This window comes from Trichosurus vulpecula, chromosome 1 (genome assembly GCF_011100635.1).
Source record: "Trichosurus vulpecula isolate mTriVul1 chromosome 1, mTriVul1.pri, whole genome shotgun sequence".
Classification (NCBI taxonomy): domain Eukaryota; kingdom Metazoa; phylum Chordata; class Mammalia; order Diprotodontia; family Phalangeridae; genus Trichosurus; species Trichosurus vulpecula.
This window is the reverse complement of record NC_050573.1, coordinates 97609553-97631549: the sequence shown is the minus strand read 5'-3', so window position 1 is coordinate 97631549 and position 21997 is coordinate 97609553.

Here is a 21997-nt window from a genome sequence, read left to right as displayed (position 1 = left end):
TGCAACCAAGAATTACCTACCCAGCAAAATGGAGTATAACGCTTGAGGGGAAATGGACATTCAAAATAAAATAGAAGAGTTTGAAGCATTCTTTATGAAAAGACCATAGTTGAATAAAAAATTTGACTTTGAAATACAAGATGCAAAAGCAGAAAAAAGTAAACAGGAAAGAAAAATCCTAAGGGATTCGACGAGGTTAAATTTTATATTCCTACGTGGCCGAATAATCGTTACAACTCCTAAAGTCTTTCTCATTATTAGGCCAGTTATAAAGAGAGAAAGTTAGAGAGAAAGCAGAAGTGTGAGTTGAATATGATGATTTGATTATCTAAAAAAAAAAAAAGGAAATTAAGGAACGAGAAAGAAAAATGCATTGGGAGAAGGGGAAAGGGAGACATAGAATGTGATGAATTATGTGACTTAAAAGACACCTGGAAGAAATTTTACAGTGGAGGGGGAAATGAGGGAAGCAGGAAGGTGAGCAAATGAATCTTACTCTCATCAGAATGGGCTCAAAGAGGGAATAATATACAAACTTAGTTGGGTGTAGGAATCTATCTTACCATATGGGAAAGTAGGAAGGGAAGAAGTTAAGAGGAGAGGTGGGAGGAGCTGATAGAAAGGATGGCAATTTTGGGGAGATAAGAGTCAGGAGCAAAACACTTTTGAGAATGAACAGGGTAAAAAGAGAGAGAGAGAGAGAGTAGGATAAACAAAGGGGAAATAGGATAGGGGGAAATATAAGACTGGTAATCATTAAGTGAAAAAATTATAATGAGCTTCTCTGATAAAGACTTCATTTCTCAAACATATAGAAAACTGAATCAAATTTAGAGATATAAGAGTCATTATTCAATTGATAAACAGTCAAAAATATGAACAGGCAATTTCTAAACGAAATAATCAAAGTTATCTATAGTCATACTAAAAATGTTCTAAATAACTATTGAGAGAAATGCAAATTAAAGTAACTGAGCTACTACCTGACACCTGTCAGATTGGCTAATATGACAAAAAAGGTAAATGGCAAATGTTAGAGGAGCGTGTGAGAAAATTAAAACACTAATGTAATATTGGTGAAATTGTATACCATTCTAGAGAGTAATTTGGAATTATGCTCAAGGGGCTATAAAATCATGCATATGCTTTGACCAAGCAATATGACTGCTAGATCTATATCCCAGAGATTAAAAAACAAAAAACAAAAGGACTTTTGTGTAGCAGCTCCTTCAGTGGTAGCAAAGAATTGGAGATTGAGGGGCTGTCCATCAATTGGGAAATGGTTGAACAAATTGTTGTAAATGATTATGATTGAATACTATTGTATTTTAAGAAATAATGTGCAGGATGTTCTCAGAAAAAAATGGAAAAACTGAGATGAACTAATGCAAAGTGAAATGAGCAGAACCAGGAGAACATTGTACACACTAACAGCAATACTGTATAATGATCTACCATGAATAACTTATCTATTCTTAGCAACAAAATGATCCAAGATATTTCTGTAGGACTTATGATGAGAGGAGCTATCCATCTCTGGAGAAAGAACTGGTAGAGCCTGAATACCAATCAAAGACACTTTTTCTTTACTTTATTTTTCTTGGGTGTCTTTTTGGCTGCATTTTCTTTCACAGAATGACTTACATGGAAATGTGTTTCATATGACTGCACATGTATAACCTATGTCAAATTGCTTGCCTTCTCAATTAAGTGCAGGGGAGAAAGAGAGAGAATTTGGAACTCAAGATTTTTAAAAAAAGGTTAAAGTTCTTTTTAGATGTAATTTGGAAAAATAAAACATTAAAAAAGATTACATAAAAGTAAAAAGTAAAATGAAAAAAATAAAGAGACATCTTCCCTCCTTCTTAAACCCTCTCCTCATGACTCCCAGGTTCTTCTCGGTATCTAATGAATTTCTAAATTTCTATTACAAAGAGTGTGTGTATGTGTGTGTGTGTGTGTGTGTGTGTGTGTGTGTGTGTGTGTGTGTGTGTGCATTTTACCATTCTTATTCCATTTTGGAGAAAAGTGATGTTAACTGAAATGTTTACTCCCCACTCCTTACCTCCATGTTTAAACAATATTTTTATTTTATGAACTAGCAAGTTCTTACTGCTTCTTCAATATTTATTCCTGAGCATAATCCCTTTTCTCTTCTTTTCCCCCTTTTATTAGCAACCACCCTACACGCCCAGGATAGGTGTGTTTCAACAATCCGGCTAGCAGCTGCTGTGGGTGGGGGCTGTAAACTCAACAACAACCAGCTCACAGAATGCTGCAAAAGCCCAGGATATTTTGGTCTGCTTTACTAAGGAAAGCAACATTAAAGGGTTAACAAGTTCACTTTAATCCAACATACAAATCCCATTCACTTAGTTCAGGGGAAAAAGCCAGCACCCTGAACTTTAGAGCAAATACAAAGGTGGGCAGACAGGCCAAATACAATTCATAGTTACCAACATCTAAGTTCAGCCCAGGAGCTCATAACAAGGGCTGGCCCAGAGTCACATGTGCCACCATGGCTGCGGGTCAGAGCTCCGAAAAAGGGAGAGCCAACCCCTGGCTTTATATCTTTTTCAGGGTCAAGGGTGAGTCACACATGCGACTCACCCATGTGAACTAAAATCGTCACAAAGAGGCAACTTAAACCCATGTGGTCAATCAGCCTCTCATGTCACAAACATGTCACACAAACCCATGCAAACTAGGCTTTCCTTTGAGGCAAGGTCATCAAGGACTCCCAACCTAATCAAGGAAACAAAGGCCAAACTCTTCAAGGGCACCTGGTTGAACTAAGTGCTAAGAGCCCATTTTGATTGCAAACGCACCTGCAAGCACAGGTTCTTTGATCTGCTTTTATAAAGGAAAGACAGCTTCAAAGGGGTTACAATTAAATGATGCAGAATTTATTCTATCCAACCTTATCACAAGGGTTGCGGAGTACCAACTCGTACAGCATTCTAAATCATCCTTCTTGCAGGGGCCAGCAAGAAGTGTGGGGGAGGGGGGGCAACTCCTCCTACGTCTTGATGGGGCCAATCAAGACAGGCACAACTTGTGCATTCTCCTAGATCTCTTCAAGCCTCAAATGGGGACAGTTGAGGCAAACACAGATTACCCCCAAGCCTTGATGGGTGCCTGTCAAGGCACACACAACATCCTAGTTTGTGCATTTCAACCCTAAAGATTCCCCACTCACCGACCAGTGCCCACCTGCTTTATACTTACACTCCACCCCCTCCAGGGTCCTGGCCTTTACAATCTAAACAGGTGACACCTGGATCTTACTAATTCTCCCTCTCACTCAGGTGAGTTTGTAATTTAGTAGTGTATAGAATACTATGCATGGACTCATGAACGCAGGTTCAAATCCTCCCTCACATGGATATCAATCTCAGGAAAGTAATGGACAGTGAAGCCAATAGCCATACAAAGTATTCACTTGAAATGAGCTTTCTGGATGCATTGAATCAAATTCCCTTATATTCATTAAAGGAACTGGTTTCTCAGGGGTAAAACATCCAGGTATTTTCATGGTGGAGCCTGCTTGTGCAAGACTTCCAAGTCTTACATATTCCAAGTCATCAGATTTTTACTCATTATTCCTGGAACATGGCTGGACATAACCCGAAGGAGCTCAGTGCAGTTTTAGGGGCACTTTTTTTAACCTAGCTTGTGATTTCATTGCATAAGAAATTTTTAGCGAGGTACCTCCCTCTACAGAGTTAATCTTTTGCTCTACCATGTGTAGTTTTAGAGAGTCACTTGGAGTACTGAGAGGCTAAGTGACTTGAAAATGTCATGTAGCCAGTGTATATCAGATGTGGGACTTATAATCAAATTCTTTCTGACCTTCAGGGCAGATCTCTATCCATTAAAGTACTATACTTCATGACATGGGATTAATTATATTAACTATAATATATTAATCTATAGAATAGAACAAGGAAAATGGGTAGAACTTGCAAAATGGCAAGTTACATTTTCATGTTAGGAAATAAATGAATCTTGAAAATCAAATGTATTCAAAAGTTAAATATGCTGCCTCACAAAGTAAATGATTTTTTTAATCATTGGAGATATTTAAATAAAGTATGCTTGACTGTTTGTAACTTGCTATAGTAGAGGGTATGGGTTGAGCTGGAAGGTCTCTGATGTCACTTCTAACTCTGAAACACAGTAATCAATTACCCTTTCATTTAAAATCTACCTTGACCTCCATTTGATAATACAGTCAGAGAGAAAATATATAAATATATTTATGAATATGTATGTATACACACATACTTATACATACATAAACACATATGCACACATATTCACATGTCTATATACATACACACATATGAAGTATCAGCAAACATCAAAAGTGCCAAGCAACAATAATACCCAAAACATTAAATAACTTGACTGCCAAAGTCTTAAGATGACTGCTTAATGGAAGTTCTAGGTATCAAGCTACCTTACAGATAATAGTCATGAAAAGAAAAAATGATTCTTGCCAGAGGCCTTTAAACAAGCCATTTTCCCTTTCTTTGCCTTAGAATCTTACTCCATAAAATAAAAGAGTTGCATTAAATGATTTCTCATCTTCCAAATCTAAATCCTCTGACCTTAAGCTTCTTTCAAACCTAATTTGTATTTCTACGTTTTCAAACACATTCTAAAGAGATGTCACATGTGTAAGCACGAGGTCACATGATGTTATATTGACCGTCCTAATGATGGAGTATTTCCTAATGTTAATTTGGGGGAGGAGGGGTGCTACTGAAAGAAGAGAAATAGGGGAGAGAAATACAAGTCTTAGAAGGAAAGACTTCATGATGCAGTTGATAGGTCACTGAGCTTGAAGTCACGAAGAACTGGGTTTCAATCTTACTTCAGACACTCAGTAGCTGTGTCATCCTGGACAAGTCACTTAACACATTTGTACCTCAGTTTCCTCATGTATAAGATGAAGAGGTTGAGCTTAATGGCCTCCAAAACCCCTTCTATCCTGAAATCTATGATTCCATAAAAAGCCAGAATAAACTTGTCAAAGAAACAATCTCACCAAGCTGAGTCAGGATACTAAGAGATCAAGCAAGAGAGGAGAGAATAAATAGTGTATTGTGGTGAGGAGCCAATAACCCAGTTGGAGTAGGTTGACTATTCCTCAGATGTGGAAGTTTTCCTCTCCCCACCTGATATGAGCATGAGCTACACTTTAATGGTCAGCCCCACATGTGCATAAGTGTGCAGCTGGGCATATTGATGCACAATTTTCAGCAGGGGTCAGAATTTGCAATGAAACTTCTTGTCATACTGGGAGAAGAATGAGTTGTGTCAGCACGAATCTACCTAGGGCACTGCATATGTTAAAACAACTGTAATGGTTTCACAGTCTTCTAATTAGAGGATGGTCAGATACTCAGTAGGTGCTTAATATGTGTGAAAGTGCAACAGTGATCATCCTAGACTCTGCACTGCTATGTGAAGACATGCCAAACTGGAAAGATGAGTGAATTTCATTCCAATTCAACAAATTAAAGCACGATAAACAATAAGCTCCTAATGTGGCTGAAGACATGGGCTAGTCACTGATTGATGCAGGACAAATATCTCAGTTCTTGTATTCAAAAGTTTATAATTTAGTAACGATATGAAATGAGTACACGGATATTTAGGTGTTATTTTGCAAGTTTCTAAGGTCTAATGTCCTTTGGACATTGTCTATAGTGGATCACAATGTATAGATATCAATGCTAGTCCCCTCTATTTTGTGAAGGAAAACAAAAACAAAACTAAGGCCCAGACAGGAGAACTGACTTGTCTAAAGCTACGTAGTGAGTGGAAGAGCCATGATGAATGAATGAATGAAATATTTAGTAATGATTACTATTTGCAAAGCCTGAACTAGGTGCCAGGGATACAAAGAAAAAATTGAGACATACACTGTTCTCAAGGAGCTCACATTGTATTAGAGGAAAGAAAAATATAGTAAAGGTTTTAGCTGCAAGTCAGATGGAAGGGTCCTATGGTGCTTAGGATGCAGTGGCAAAACAGATGACAATGCTTCTTTTTAAATGACTTTCCACTGGGAAAAATAGTCAGTCAACAAGTATTTATTAAGTGTCTATTGTGTGGCAGACAATCTGCTCAATACTGGGGATAAAAAGAAAGAAAAAACAAAAACAGCTCCTTGTCTCAAGGACTCACAATCTAATGAGGTAGATGACATGAAAACACCCATGTATGAGCAAGATATGTCCAGGATAAATTGGGGATAATCTCATAGAGAAAGCATTCAAATTAAGGGAGATTGTGAAAAGATTCTCGTAGAAGGTGAGATTTTAGATGAGATTTGAAGAAAGCAAGGGTAGTCAGGAGGTCGAAGAAATGAGAAGGAAAAGTATTACAGGCATGGGGGTGTCAAAGTTGGAAACCAACTTTCACGCTTATGACCTTTTGGCTATACATCTTTTCTATAGGAGGACAAAGTACAGAAAATGGAGATGTGTGGAGCAGAGAAGAAAAATTCTGTTGATCCAAAAGTTTTCCTAAAGCTGGTCCAACAATTAAGTAGTAGGAAATTAGGAAATCTGTAATATTAATCTATAAAAGAAGAAAAAGGAGAAGTAGAAGGAGGAGGAAAATACAAAGGGAAAGGAGGAGGAAGAGGAGGAGGACGAAGCAAAGGAGAAGGAGGAAGAGGAATAACAGAAGGAGGATGAGAAGATGAAGAAGAAAAAGGACAAGAAGAGAAATATAATCCAATTTCTATATTAGGAATAGATACATAGATATGTTGAGATAAAGAGACAGATGAAGAGAGACAGAAGGATGATAGGCAGATATGTAAATGATAGATTGATCGGCAGATAAATAGATAAACAAATAGGTAGATAGGTAGCAAAATAATAGATAAAATAAGACTGGCTGAGAAAACAAATTTAGATCTTTTGGTTCTAATCAATAGGCATAAACAGTACGTCATCCAGGATCTTGAAAAATTTAAAACAGGAATGACTTCCAAGGTCATGCCATTCAACTTCCTCATTTAATAGATGAAGCTGAGAGAAAATAAGTGATTTTTTTTTTACTGTCGTTCTCAGAGTTTTAACAAGGATAAAGCAACCACTGCATTTTCTCAGTATATTGAAATTTATATGGTGCTGACAATATGAGTACTCTTTCTTCAGTGTTGAAAATTCTTTCCTCCAACTTTGAAGCACTTGTATACATGACACTTTCTACTGCCTACAGGTAAGATAAGAAGTTGGAGACTTCACTAGGATACCAGGATATTTCTGGAACATTGGTAAATTCCATCAGTAATCTGTAAGATTTTAGATTTTGTTTGTGTTGAGATTTTACTCATTTATGTCAGCTTCTGTCTTCTAAGACTTTAGTGAATTGGTGTTGAGCACAATATCCTTTCAAACATCAGTTGGGTTTCTGAACAGGAAACCATATATTATCTCTCTTGGATGTTTCCATATATTAGCTGTAACAGGGATAGCATCTATGAGGTGACTGACTAAAGGTTACTCTGCGAGTGGAAGCATTATCAGAAGTATAATCTACAAATTTACTGATAAAATTTAGGACCATGGATTTAAAACTTAGAGATCTTAGAGGACATTTAATCCCACACCATTATTTTGTGGAGGAATAAATTGAGGCCCAGAGAGGATTTGTAACTTGCCCAGGGTCACACAGGTAGTAATTGGAAAAGCTATGATTGAACTCATGTCCTGTTGCTCTAATAGCCATGCCAACTACCCCCAACTCATCAAATTGAACCAGATACATAAGACCCTCTGTCTTGTCTGAAAAGATATCCTTCCAAACTGATTCTCAAATTCGTGTGCTTTTCCTTGGTTGAATCATCAGGTGTCAATTAACTGACAATACACAAGAGAAAAAAAATGACAGAAGGAAAGGATTCGTGGTAACCTATAGCCTCAAGGTCAAATCTTAGATGTTTATTGGAAGGTTTGCCAAAGAAAAGCACCGGAGGAAAACTGGCCTCTTCACCTTGTAGGCTTTCTGCCATGCACCTGGTGCCTTCCCTTCCCCCATATGGGTCTTGATCTGCTCATTAGACATGCAGCAAAGAGCCAGGCAGAGGAGCAAACATACATATTCATGCCTGCAGTCTGGTGGAAAATTTTATGATTCCCCTAGTCTAGGATACAATAATGATGTGAAAGTGAATACAAGGCCACACTGATGGTCTTGGCATTATTTGAATTCATGGTGTTTGAGAGTTGAAAGAGGAAATTTTAGTCTAGAGAACATAGAATGTCAGTCCTGAAAGTATTCTTAGAACACTGAATGTTAGAATTGGAAGGGACCTTAGAACAAACAATACTAAGACTGAAATTGACTTTAAATGCTTCAATGTTAGTATTGTAAGGGACTTCAGAACATTGAATCTCAGGTCTTGGAATGTCAGAGCTGTCAGGGACCTTAAGGATTGTCCATTTCTACTACAGATCATTTTGCAAAGGAGGAAATTTATCTCTCCAGTACCACACATCAAGTGAAAGTCAGGACCAAGATAACCCAGGTTTGCTGGCTTCTGGTTCAGTTCTCTTTCTTTATAACAATGCTAATTCTCTATTAATTGAGTGCCTAGGCAGTTTAATGTAGTGGAAATGCCCCATTGACTTTGGAATGACAACACCTGGGTGCCTCTTTAAACACTAGGACAGATACAAAGTTATAAGAGACCATCCTTGAGTTGGCATAGGGAGAGGAAAAAGCATTCCCAGTCTCTTTGGAAAGAAAATATGCACACATCAGATCAGTGAGTTCAACCTTTCATCTAATAAGTGAAAAGGGCTGACTGCATAAAGGAAACTGAGGCCAAGAGAGCTTAAGGGGGCTGCCCAAGTTCACATGAATTCCAAGTAGCAGAACCAGAATTTTATCCTGTATCCTGTGCTCTTATACCTCAGCTGCATCACAGAAGAGTTAGGACTTAATTCTTGCTTATTTGGAGTATCAAGCTTTTCCAACTGGGGGATGGGGATAGATAGTGATCACAGGAACACAGTAAGAAAAAGAGGGAAAAGTAATGAATATTGAGTATTTATTTCTATATTGCTTCATCCAGTAAGCTTTTATCATGTGCCCACCTCTTTATAAGTCCCTGTGTTCTGCACTACAGTATAGGAGATAAGCAGATGGACAAAGAACGATAATTACTGGCACTGGGCTTCAACTGTTGGAATTTTCCTTCTCTGCCTCACAAATGCTGGGGAAGCAGAAGATTCCGTACTATTCCTGGAGATCATGATGATTTCTTTCCCCTCTACATGAAAAAAAGTATTATGTCTTTGATTACTCTTCCTTTCCTATATTCTTTCTGGCTTTAGGTGAAGTATCAATAGGTCTGCTTCCATTTGTGTGGATGCCTGGCCTTGTTGGGGCTTTACCAGGTGGTGGAATGTTTACAGGATCCCAAGTAGGAGTTCAGTGCAATTTCACATAAAAGCTGTGCTGTCAGGGGCATTTAGCTTCTGAACTGGAGTTGGGTAAATTATAGGTTAAATGGGTTCTTATGGGAAGAATAACAACCACGAAACAAACAAATGAAAATTACCGAGTACTTTATCACTTAACAGGTATGATGTGGAGGTGATATATGTTTAGGTATGGGTTGCTCTGCTTCACCTCTGAGAATCCTTTCAACTCAGAGAATCTGATTCTTTGAGACTTGGCTTTGAAATGCTACCAGACTTGGAATCAAAATATTTGTGCTCAAATATCCTCGATTTTTGTCACCTTGTTCAGGTTACTGCAGTTCCCTTGATTTACTTTTCCTATTTAAAAAATGATTTGAACTAATTATTATTAATTCATTTCTAGAGAACTATCAAGTATAAAAGGTATTTTCCTTACATAAGCCAGCATTAGCCCCATTTTATAGATGAGGAAAGTGAGGCTCAGAGGCATGGAATGATTCTGTGCCAGTGACATGGAGATAAAATTTGGTAGAGTTGAATTCAAAAGCAGACTTACCGGCTTCTGGGTCCAGAGACTTTCCCCTTCCATAACACTGCCACTGCAGTCAATGATATGAGGAGAAAAGCAAACTCAAAGGCTGATTAAAAAAAAAATCTGTGCTATACATCACTACCAAAAAATGGAGGTTTCTAGTGATGGTTCTGAGTCACTAAGAACAGAAGAAATCACTTTTGATGTTTTCTCTTTTAGAAAGCATCGGGGAGAGACTCTCTCTCTCTCTGTCTCTCTCTCTCTCTCTCTCTCTCTCTCTCTCTCTCTCTTTCTCTCTCTTTCTCTCTCTCTCTCTCCCTCTCTCCCTCTCTCCTTTCCTCCTCCTCCTCTTTCATTGTCTCCCTGTTACCCCTACCTCTCTCATATCTCCTGTTCTTCCTCCCTTCTTTCCCTCCCTTTCTCTTCCCACCCTGTCTCTCTCTGTCTCTCACTCTCTCTCTTTGTCATTCTGTTCCTGTGTTTGTCTCTGTTATTCTCTGTCTCTATTTGTCTTTCTATCTCTATCTCTGTTCCTTCTCTCCTCCCCATTGCTCTATGATCCCATAATAATAAGTGTTGGAATTAGTTGGAAGCAAGCATTTTCTTATTTTTGGTCTAGCATTTTATCAGTAAACTACACCTGGAAAAGAGGTAGCCTGTAGTAGTAGCCCAGCAACAAGAAGATGAGGGGTAAAACGAGTGAGCCCCAAAGGCAAACCATCAATTGCACCATTTTGTCTTAGACTGACCTTCAAGGTAAATCCTACTTATATACCCCTTGGACTGCTTGGCTGACCTATATATCTTTTTTCAGCAGTGTTGCAGATGGGATCCACATATTAAGAAGGAGATGGGCTAGATGATCTCTGAAGGTCCTTTCCAGAACTGAGTTTTTATAGGTATCTGTGATGCCGTGATTCAAAGGTTTTGTAGTTCTAAAATTCCAAGTCCATGTTTCAAAAATTCTGGTCCTACAGTTCTAAATTTTATTATGATTTTTAAAGAAATAATATAACTCTTTTAAAATTTCTTGTTATCATCTTTTTATATCACTTTTATTCCCCAATACATCCTTCCCCTGCCCCCTTCCCAAAAGCCATGCCTTATGATAAGGAATTAAAAAAAGAGTAAAGAAAAAATTCATTTCAGTAATACTAACCAACAAAGCAACCAAGTCCAATTTAACATCAAATCTTCTATGCCCCTACCCCCTAATTATATTATTATTGAGACTTTTAAAGTTAAAGATTTGTGTTCTTAAAATTCTATGTCACTGGGTTGGTAAGATTCTATAATTCAGTCTAAGATTCTATCATGCTAAGATTCTGGAATTCTAAGCAGCTGCGATTCTCAGTGTAAAGATTTCCTAGTTCCACTGTGAGCCTCATTCCCCTCCCCTTTACCTCTCTGCTGTCTTGTTTCTTTTTCTCTTGCTTGCCCCTCTTTTCTTTAACTCTTAAACATATATTATCTTGCTTTTGTTCCTCTTGCTGGATCCCTGACATCCTGATCTTGTGTGAGCACGGCAGGAATCAGGGCCTCCATTCATCTCGGTGGGTGACAGCTGACAGTGGCAGCATTCAATTAAAATGCATGGGAAAGAGATGGGAAGTTGCAAAAAAAAGTCTCTAATTTTAGTCTGACTACTAATTAGTAGAGTAATTAAAACACACACACGTAAAGTTGACAGATATATGCAATGCCAGCATTCTTTCTCTGTCTTCTTCCCGTTGTGAGTACCATTGATTGATGTTTCCCCTCACCCCCTCCCCAGCTTCTGTTTTGAAAGCTCGGAGCTCCTTGACACCTTTGGCAATGGAGATTTTTTCCTTGGCAAATACCAAGCCCCTAGTGCCTCAGCAAAGAATCTTAAATATCCATACGAAGAGACTAGGTATTAAAGGGTTCCTGACCACCTGGTACACTTCATAGGTTGTAACCAGCTGTCAGCCCTAGATAATGTGGTCTATAATAAGAACTCATATGTATACAACATCATATGGCTACTACTATCTAGCATTGTACCATTCCTCAATAGCCACCTCTGGGCTATTGATTTTTCTATTTCCATTATTCTTGGCAGGAGAAGAGTAGCTGTCCAGGGGATTCCTGTCCAGGAAGTGATTGAAATAATGATTCTTAGGTCCCTTCCATCCAGCTCTGAGATTCTGTGATTCTGTGATACAATCTGATTCACCTGGGCTTGGATATTCCTGATTTCAATAATGTAAAAAACTGATTGGAAAATGGCTCACTTGAGATATTTTTTAAGGCATCTGTTTCAGGATTAAGCAGCAATGTTACCTACTTTGCCAGAAAGGAAAGAGAATACATGATCACAATATACTACAATGATGTCACCACTTGACTTCACAGACATATTAATGGCTTGCACATAAGTACAATTCATTCAACACACATTTCATGGACATTTATTAAGTCCTATTATTTGTGATAAAATTGTGGGGGTCCTCAAGGTCAATGTAGAAATACATCTTAAACATAAAAGCAGGTGTAGCATGTTATCAGAGATGACCAGCATGTAAGCAGTGTTAAAAGCATCAACATGGAAATAAATAATCAGAAAAAAGGAGTGCACTGGTTATGATTGGGTGCTAAGATTAACAGGTGAACAGACAGAGTATTACAATGGTGACACTCTAAAAAATTTAAAAGCCTGGGAAAAGGTTTTATGTTGGCTAGAATCTCTGTTAAGGATTTATGGCAGGAAACAGATAAAAATCCCACAAATCAAAAAGGTATATATGGGTATGTATGTATGCACTGCTAGAAGGAGTACCTCTGTTGCTGAAATCATGACTTGGTTTAATTATAATTACAGGGGACCATCCATTTAGAAAAGGTACCCTAGGTTTAAAGTGCTTTGTAGTCAGCAGTTACTCCAAAGAACAGCACATAAGTTTCTACCAATGTGTTTATTTGACTACCTAGCTAGAGGACACATTAATTCAAAACTAAAAGCATTTAATCAAATAGTCTCACCCTCACCCCCCATGCACTCATGGTTAATATAATACAAGATGCATTCTTAGTACATTGCAAGTGGGGGAAGAGCACAAATCAAATATGATCACCATACATGAATGCCATGTACTTGAGGAGCACATGTGACATAGATTATGCATAAAAGAGCATAAACCATAAAATTGTGTGGTTAAGGCACACACATAGAGGTTATGTATGTGGGGGATATGTGCAGGCAATTCATGTTATACTGTGTTATCTTTACCAAGTTTCTATCTCTCTCTTTCTCTACCATTCTTGCCCATCTCTCTTTGTCTCTGTCTCTGCTACTATCTAAAAGCTGTCGTTTCACCAGGAACAATTACTGGCTCTCTCCTTTCATCTATAAAGGTCTAATGACTAGAAAGCCTTTCACTGATGAGGGGAGTCTAACTGCTCTTTGGTCCACAGCTAACGCTATGAGCCATGGATGGTTGAACAGAAGTCAGATTATGCCAGGCTTAGATTGTTTATTTCTTTTGACTGCCCATTTCTGGCACTGACATGAATTCTACTGTCCCAGGCAGCTATCTGATCTTGGATTACAAAGTCCTTATAACTCTCAATTAACCCATTACAGAAATATTATGTTCCCCAAGCTCATATTTTTGAGTGCTGCCAAAAATGCTCCACATGAGCTAGGCAGGAGTCAGGCAGTAGAAGTCATTTGTTCCCCTAGTGCTCTTATACTGGTATGCAAATTAAGTTTGAAAAAGAAAATGCCTAAGCTAAGGAATCAAAGTCATCACCTTCTCTGCTTTAGCCCATTTTCTTTTCCTTGTCATTCTCCTTGGAGGGAGAAGAGTAGCTATCTAGGGGATCCTTGTCCAGGTGCTGGTTGAGATAATGATTCCTGAGGTCCGTTCCAACTATGAAAGAAGAAAAACAACAATAAAAACAACAGCAACAATCTTTGCCTTTTAAACTGTATGAAGGCAAGTACAGAAGCTCCCTCTCTTGCTACCTAACATCATCCAGTTACTCTCCAATGGCTGTAGGTAGTTTACTTCTAACTCTTTTTCTAATGGGCTTGAACTTTCATTTTAGTAGGTGACTCCACATTACTAGTTCACACTTGGACAGTTTTTGTTTTTTTATTTGTCTGATTTTTTTGGGGGGAGGCAGAATTTACTACTGAGAAATTCAAGAGTAAATGGTAAATTCATGGATTGAGCACCTCCACTTGCCTTAACTACAATTATGTCAAGAAATAATAAAGATGATCCCTTCATATTAGTGACAATAAACTGATTCCCTTGCATGCAAAAATTTCATGAACCTTGTAGGCTTTTAATAAGTTAAATTGAATTAAGTTGGTTTCCTAAAGTTTTAGACACAATACTATAAGACATTTAGAATGCAGAATCACACATTGCATGTTAGCAGACCCTGGTAAAATATCAATATCATATATCATTTGCAAACTAATAGTGTATGCTCTGTATTAGGTGGGAACCTGGCAGAAGGAAGAGGACACCATATAGGAGAGTACAGGGTGATATTTGGGTATCTTTGAGTGATATAAGAGGCTGAGCATTTACAAAAGGAAAAACCTCTCCTGAGTGTTTTGAATGAATTTAGGCATTGGACAGTCCTTTGGGCCTGGCAGAAATTAATCAGTATATATAGATTTTGAGATGGGGATTGAGTGATTAATCCCAAGAGAGCTGATCTGGCATTCCTATTCCCTAACACTTTGGCTGGTCAACTGGACCTGGTTGTTCCAATACACCATCAACCTTATTTACATGTTGAATTCTTATAGTAGAATATAAGCTCTTCAAGAAGAGCTATGTGATTCTTTCATCTTTTGATCAGAGACTTGCCTTCCCCCAAAATACACTGCGTTATGCTCTCATCACCCTTGATTCCCTGCTCCTGGAGTCCACATCAGAATACAACTTGCCTACCATTGCCACTTCAAGACTATCACTCAGCCTCTCTTGCTTTAAAGATCACTCTAGATATACCTCCCAATTTAGATATTTGTGGCAGTTGTTTATTGTCCTTCCATCTTTCTCTTTCCTGTATGAAGGTGTTCGGTACCTGCCTGGCTCCCAATCTTATTTACCCCGACTCTTGCTCTTATAGGAGGGGATTGAAAGAGTATTTTAATGTTCCCCCAAACCAAATGTGCACAACTTGACAGTAGGTTGGGGCCAAAACTAAAATAGGCTAAATTTCTTCGGGCTGAAGATAGGTTTTTAGTGGCTCACTTTCTCAGTAACTAGAGACAAACTGACAATGATTGCTTGCTGTGGGTCATATAACAAACAGGAGAGAATGTCCAGTGGTGGGCTGCCTGAAATCCTTCGGCAGGCTGCAAGCAATCCATGGGCCATATGTTGTACAGGCCTGCCCCAAACAAACTAGCTTTACAATCCTTCAATCTCACCAACTCCTCTGGCCAACTCATCCCTTCTAACTTCAGGCATACCCTGAGTTGGTGAGACCCTTGATCTCCTGATTATCTCCAGTCTATGAAGAAAAGCTAACCCTTTCTCTCACTGATACCAACCCCTCTACATGTACCCTTGATCCTCTCCTCTCCCAACTTTGTCCAGACTATCACCAAATCATTTTTTTTCATACATTATAAAACTGCTCATTTATCCCATATCCAAAAGTAAAAATACTCACATTACCCCACCTTACTAAAGCCATTATTATTATTATCTGATTATTATTATCCAATAACTTTCCTTCCTTCCACAGTCAAACTTGTAAAAAAGGCTATCCAGCCTCCTTGCTTCTATTTTCTATTCTCGCTTTCTTCTCAGCATATTTAAATTCAGCTTCCAACTTTACCACTCAACTGAAACCAAAACTGCTCTCTACACAGTTCCTAACGATAACCTTTCCTCAGTCTTCACACTTCTAAACCTTTCAATAGCATCCAACACCATTGACTATAATACAATGGAATATTTAGAATTAGAAGGGATCTTAGTCCATCTCCCTTATTTCTCAGTTGAGGAAAAAGAGTGGTTAAGTGACTGGCCCAGGGTCACATAGCTACTATGTATCTGAGACAGGATTTTAACTCAGGTCTTCCTAACTTCAAGTTCAGTGACCTTTCTCCACTATTCCATACTGTGTTTCTTCCTTGATACTTTCTCCACTCTAGGATATTGATATGAGCATCTCTAGGATGATGATATCATCATCATCAACATCATCATAATCATCATCATCGGCCTACATATATAATAAATGCATGCTGTTCTAATTTCTACTCATACTGGTCTTTCTTCTTAGTTCTGGATCATCATCCGTTTTCCAACCTCTAAGTTTAGGTGTATGCCAAAACTTGGTTCTGGGACCTTATCTCTTCTTGTTCTACATTTCTGTTTTAGTTACTTCATCTGTCATCAGTCTGCTATCATATCTATGAAGATGGCCCATGAACTCTCTAGGTCCATTCCTCATGTCTTTCCTAAGCTCCAGACCGTTATCACAAATTCCCTACTGTACAAGTGTAACTGCATTTTGGGAAGAAACCCAACTCTACATTTCCAAAGCAGAATTCACTATTTTTTTCCCTACAATTCAAATTTCTTCTAAACTTTCATATTTCTATCATGAATCTTATCAGGTTTTGAGTAATCCTCAACACCTTAGGATGCAAGACTTTCCCCACATATGCATACTTTCATATTTCTCACCTCTCTCCTTTCTACTTATGAGGCTACCACCTCTCAAGTCTTTGTCACTTATCACTGGGACTATTGAAATTGCCTTTTAATTGGTCTCTTTGCCTCAAGTCTCTCCTCTTTCTATGTCACCCCCTTATTTAATAAACTCCAGTGGCTCAGCATTATCCAAAGGGTCAAATATAAACTTCTCTGGCCTTCACGCCCTGGCTCTTCTCCCAATCCCCCATTTTCACTGGCAGGTTTAGTCAGTAAAGGGCCACTAGCTACTTGTCCTCTCAGAGTTCTGGAGGACCCTGAAAGACAGAGCTGTCTTTCTAATCCTATAATCATCCAGGGAATTAGTTTTTAGGAAAAGGTAATTGCTAAAGTCATACATAATAAGAATAGTTGCCATAACACATATATCACCTTCAAAATTTGTTACCTACTCTTCTTCCAGTACATATAGAGAGAGCTTAGAGAACATTTGGGGCAAAGGATTAACACAGCTCCTGGAAATACTTTTGTTAGAACTAAGCACCTTGAAGGTAGGGAGGTCTTTTTCCTTTTTTTGTGTTTTTAGCACTTAGCACAGTGCCTGGCACTTAGGAGGTGCTTATTAAATGTTTATTGATTGATTTATTGTTGCTTCCTTTTGCAGAGCCATGATGGAGTTACCCTTAAACACAGTATAGTTTTCTAATGGACTCCTCACAGAATCAAGAAGCTTCCTTTTCTTGATGTGTATATAATTTGTTATGGGTTGAAAAAGCAGAAACATCTTCTAGTTACTACCTTTTTCCCCCCAGAGACACTGCTAGAACTCCAAGAAGCCTGAATTGTCAGATCCATTGAAGTTCACAAGTTCCTCTGTTCAAGAAGTGGTGGAGGTGGGGTGGTACAGAAAAGACAGAAGCTCTATAATTTTCCCAAAGCAATTCTCTCTCTAGGGTTTAGCTGTATTTCTCTCTCCTTATTCCACTGAATCTCTTGAGTTCTTAACTTGTCCTCTATCTTATACCAAACCCATGGGATATTCCTAAGTTTCTTCAGCCAGTATAAAAATAGCTCCTATACAGTGCCACTCCATTTCATCTAGTGACTTTCAAGGACTTCTTATACCTAGTCCATTGTTTTTAATTGGTTGATTCAATGAAAATATCTAGCCCAGGGATGGGGAACCTGTGGCCCAGAGGCCTCAAGTGCAGGAAGGCTGCCAAAATTTTGGCAATATAAATACAGGTAAAATTTAAAAATAAGTGTGGGGAGGCTGCACTTGATGACCTAGAAGGTCACAGGTGCCCTTCGGGCCACAGGTTCCCCACTCCTGATCTAGTCCTTCTATGTTATGACATTCCTTCTAGATCTAGCATTCTACATTTCCTATTCAAACATTTTATATTCAATGTTCTAACATTTTATGTTTAAGTTCTCTTTCAAGGGATTATCAGTTCTTTGGCTTGGAAGGGAACTTAAATCATGGAATGTGGAATTTTAAAGTTGTGAAGCAACTTAGCCAATCCCCTAATTTAATAGACGATGAAACTGAGACCTAGTGAGGAGAAATGTCTTAAGACACAGTGCAATATTTAATGTTAGGTCTAAGTCAGTGGGAGTTGTTTATATTTATAACGTAGATATTGAAGTATCACTCATTTATGAACCATTTCTCAGAATAATGTTTTTAGATGCATATTAGTGAAATACATAGGATACAAAAGTAGCCAACCATATATCTATATATACATATATACACACACCTATATATGTTTCTTGGATATGAATATATATTCGTATCTAAGATCAGGGATTGACTAAAATATGTGGCCAACAGAGTAAGAGCTCATGCTCTAGAGAGCAGCAGAAACAATGTTATTTTTATATAGCTCTAATTTCTTTTATCCTCACAATGCAAACCGATCCCAGTAATATAGAATATTAGAATGTTGAGAAGGTATTAAAATAAGTAGGGCAGGGCAAGGAAGGAGGTTGTGATTAATAAAAACTCACATTTATATAGTGCTTTACAGTTAAATCATTATGTAATAAATCTTTGCTTTAGACAGGGCAGGTGTTATTTGTGATCATTTTACAGATGAAGAAACTGAAGGTCAGAAAACCTAAGACTTGCCTTATTTTCTAGCAAATAGCACAACCAAGACTCAATTCCAGATTTTCTGACTCCAAGTCACAGAAGCAAATGATGTCAGATTAGAAGGGACCGCAAAGAACATTGTGAATTTAACCTGAAAAGGATTTTTTTTAGTAAAGCTGAAGAAAAAACAGCAACAGCAACAAAAAAGGAGCAGGGTACAGGTGAAATGTTCGTCAATAAAACATTTAAAATACACTAAAAACAAAAAAAGTTCTGAAGGGAGCACAAAATGGAGCAATTTTATTGTTACCTTTAAAATTTTAACGTATGCTTTAAAAACTTTGTAAAATATTAATGGTTTCAAATATAATTCCTTTTATATCTTTGAATACTGAAATGTTTGCTTTGTTGACTTAAATTAATCATTAAAAATAATCTAAAATGAATTCCCTTTTTTACCAATATACCTAACTACTGGTCATGAGGTCTTTTCTTAGAGTTAAGACGTTAAGGCCTTTTATATTAAAATGTATTAATGGGGGGAGAGGGGAAAGCCCTCAAATTAAAAAAAAAATCTGTTTCCCCTAAGGCAAAATAAGTTGCAACTTAAATATCACTCATGCCATATCTTCAAAAAGGTTAATCTTATATTAGATGGAAAATAGCATCTAAAAAAATCAATGTTGATTTGAAAAAAAAGTCCAAGATACACTGAGACAGTGTGCTAAAATTTTGGCAATATAAATACAGGTAAAATATAGATGCTGCCATTAAGAAGTTTCTCATCTAAAGGACGAGATGAGAAGTCCACAAGTACTTATGTGATGGAACATAAACATTTTTTACAGAAGAATTCAACTCAATGTTTCATCTCTTTTATTCAGTATGTTTAAGTGAAGGCTATATGGCTTAATGGAAGATACCTAAAGGAGCACAGAACGGAAGCCAAGGGCAAAAGTAGATGAATTGTGGTTTACCATTAATCTCCCACAATTTTTAAGCGGTTGACATATTCATAACTACTGCAACACAGCATGTCTCCAAATTGAGGTTCACATAGCAAACTCCAAATGAGGGTGGCCAGATGACCCCTGATACTAGGGTCTAGAATGAGATCTTTAAGAATAATTGGAGAAGGGCAGGAAAAGGACACAAGCAGGGTGTCACAGAGAAGTCTCCAGTATGATGGTTTTTTAGGCCATAGCAGAAGCTGGGAGTCCATAACAATCTTGTTAGAAGCTGCTCCAGGGCTTATTGTATTGCTGAACCAAAAAAATGTTTGGCACTTTTGGATCAAATGAATTAACAAATATAAAGCTCTTTTCAAACCTTAAAGAGCTATGTAAATGCTATAATAACAAAAACAACAATAATTATGATTATAATTTTATTCACTTCATGATTAAGTGCAGTTCCAGGCAGCACCAAGATCAAGGCAAGTATTTCATAGGAAGGAGGGATAGGGAATCCCTTTCAGGCATGGCTCATTGGTTTCCCATTTCTGAAGTTTCAAAAATGGAAGTGCCTATCAGCAGGAGCTGGAAATTTCTTTCTTGGAAAATTCGAGGTATAAACAGTATAGATATGGGAGGTCCCAGAGAAGAGACAAGGTAAAAAGAAAGGAGCCAGCAGGCAAGGAGAAGGCTTATGGTTAGGGCATAGACAACTTATGAATAGAAAAAGACTGGGGCTGAAAATCCTCTTCCTTAAAAATAATGTTTTTGCTTTTCCCTGGACTACAACAATATGATATCTAGGAAAAAATGGTTAAGGGAAAATTCCATATTCAGACAACGCCCCTACTAGGCAAAGGGTATGGCATGATCAAAGGAATAGAAGTGGGAAAGGATAAGATAAGAAATCTAATGAAAGGTAGGAAGGCTTGGCTAGAATTTTGAGTATTAGAGGTAATATGGCTTCTGCTGTGGCTGCCATTGGGGCTACAGTAGCACCACAGCCATGACCATCCATTATCCCATGGCCGTGGGCCTCAACAAGGGCCACAAAGTTACTAAAAAACATTTTGAAGCGGCCACACTGCCGCCACTGTGGTGCTTGACCAAACACACCAAGATTGTGAGAGATATGATCCAGGAAGTATGTGGACTTACCCCTTATGAGAGGCACTCCGTGGAATTGTTAAAGGCCTCTGAGGATAAGAGAGCACATAAGTTCATCAAAAAACAGATGTGAACTCACATCCAGCCAAGAGGAAGAGAGAGGAGCTCAGCAATGTCTTAGCTGCCATGAGGAAGGCTGCTGCCAAGAAAGACTAAACTGCACCCTGCTGATCTTGCCCACTTACCCATTAAAGATTTGGCAAACACAAAAAGAGGGTAATATGGGATAAAGCTACAAATATGAATTGGATATGAATTGTGGAGGGCCTTGAAAACCTCAATCATAGTGTGTATTGCTTTGGGTAGGTAAAAGGGCCAATGCAGAGAAGCTAATCATTTTTGCAAAGAGGAGTAACATAGGCAGAAGAAGATATCAAGGTTGGATTGGAGAGAGAATAGACAGGAAGTAAGACAGGACAAGTTTAGTGGATTGTAGTGCAGGAGAGAAGACATTAGGGTTTGACCTAGGGTTGACACAAAGTAGGTGGAAAGGAGAGAATAAATGCAAACTGTATTGTGGTTATAGAAATGATAGAAGCTCGCAATTGGCTGGAAAAGAAAAATAGAACCAAAATAGAGAGTGAATAGAAGCAAGCCATGATATTTTACCCACCATGACCACTGTGCCAGAATTGACATAACCTATAGAACAGAGGACATGAAGAGCCAGAAGAAGAGTGGAGCTGGTCAAGTGGTAAGAATAAGGAATAGCAGACAATTAGCTTGAAGGAAATGTTGATATTTACACTTGAGATAGTGAAAGGACAAAGGTGAGGCCTCTAGCAAGATGAGTAGATGCCTATGGGGAAGCATGGATAAGAATGGCATAGGATGAGGGTCAGGATTTGCAGTGGAAGAGGCACCCATTTCAAAGAAATTGTGATTCATTCAAAAAGGATAAAATCAAACATCACAAACTTCTTTAAAAACAACTCCATGGCACTAAAGAAAGGGCTATGATCTCTATCAAGAAATGTAAATGCTTTTCAAATTAGGTGAAATAATCATATGCATTGTCTAAATCATGTCTAATTATATTCCCAGTGACAGCTTTCTAAAAGAGAGATGAAGTCTTTAGACTTCATTTTTTAAAAACAGACAAAAAAGAGGCTAGAATTGTCCTTGGAAAACAGGAA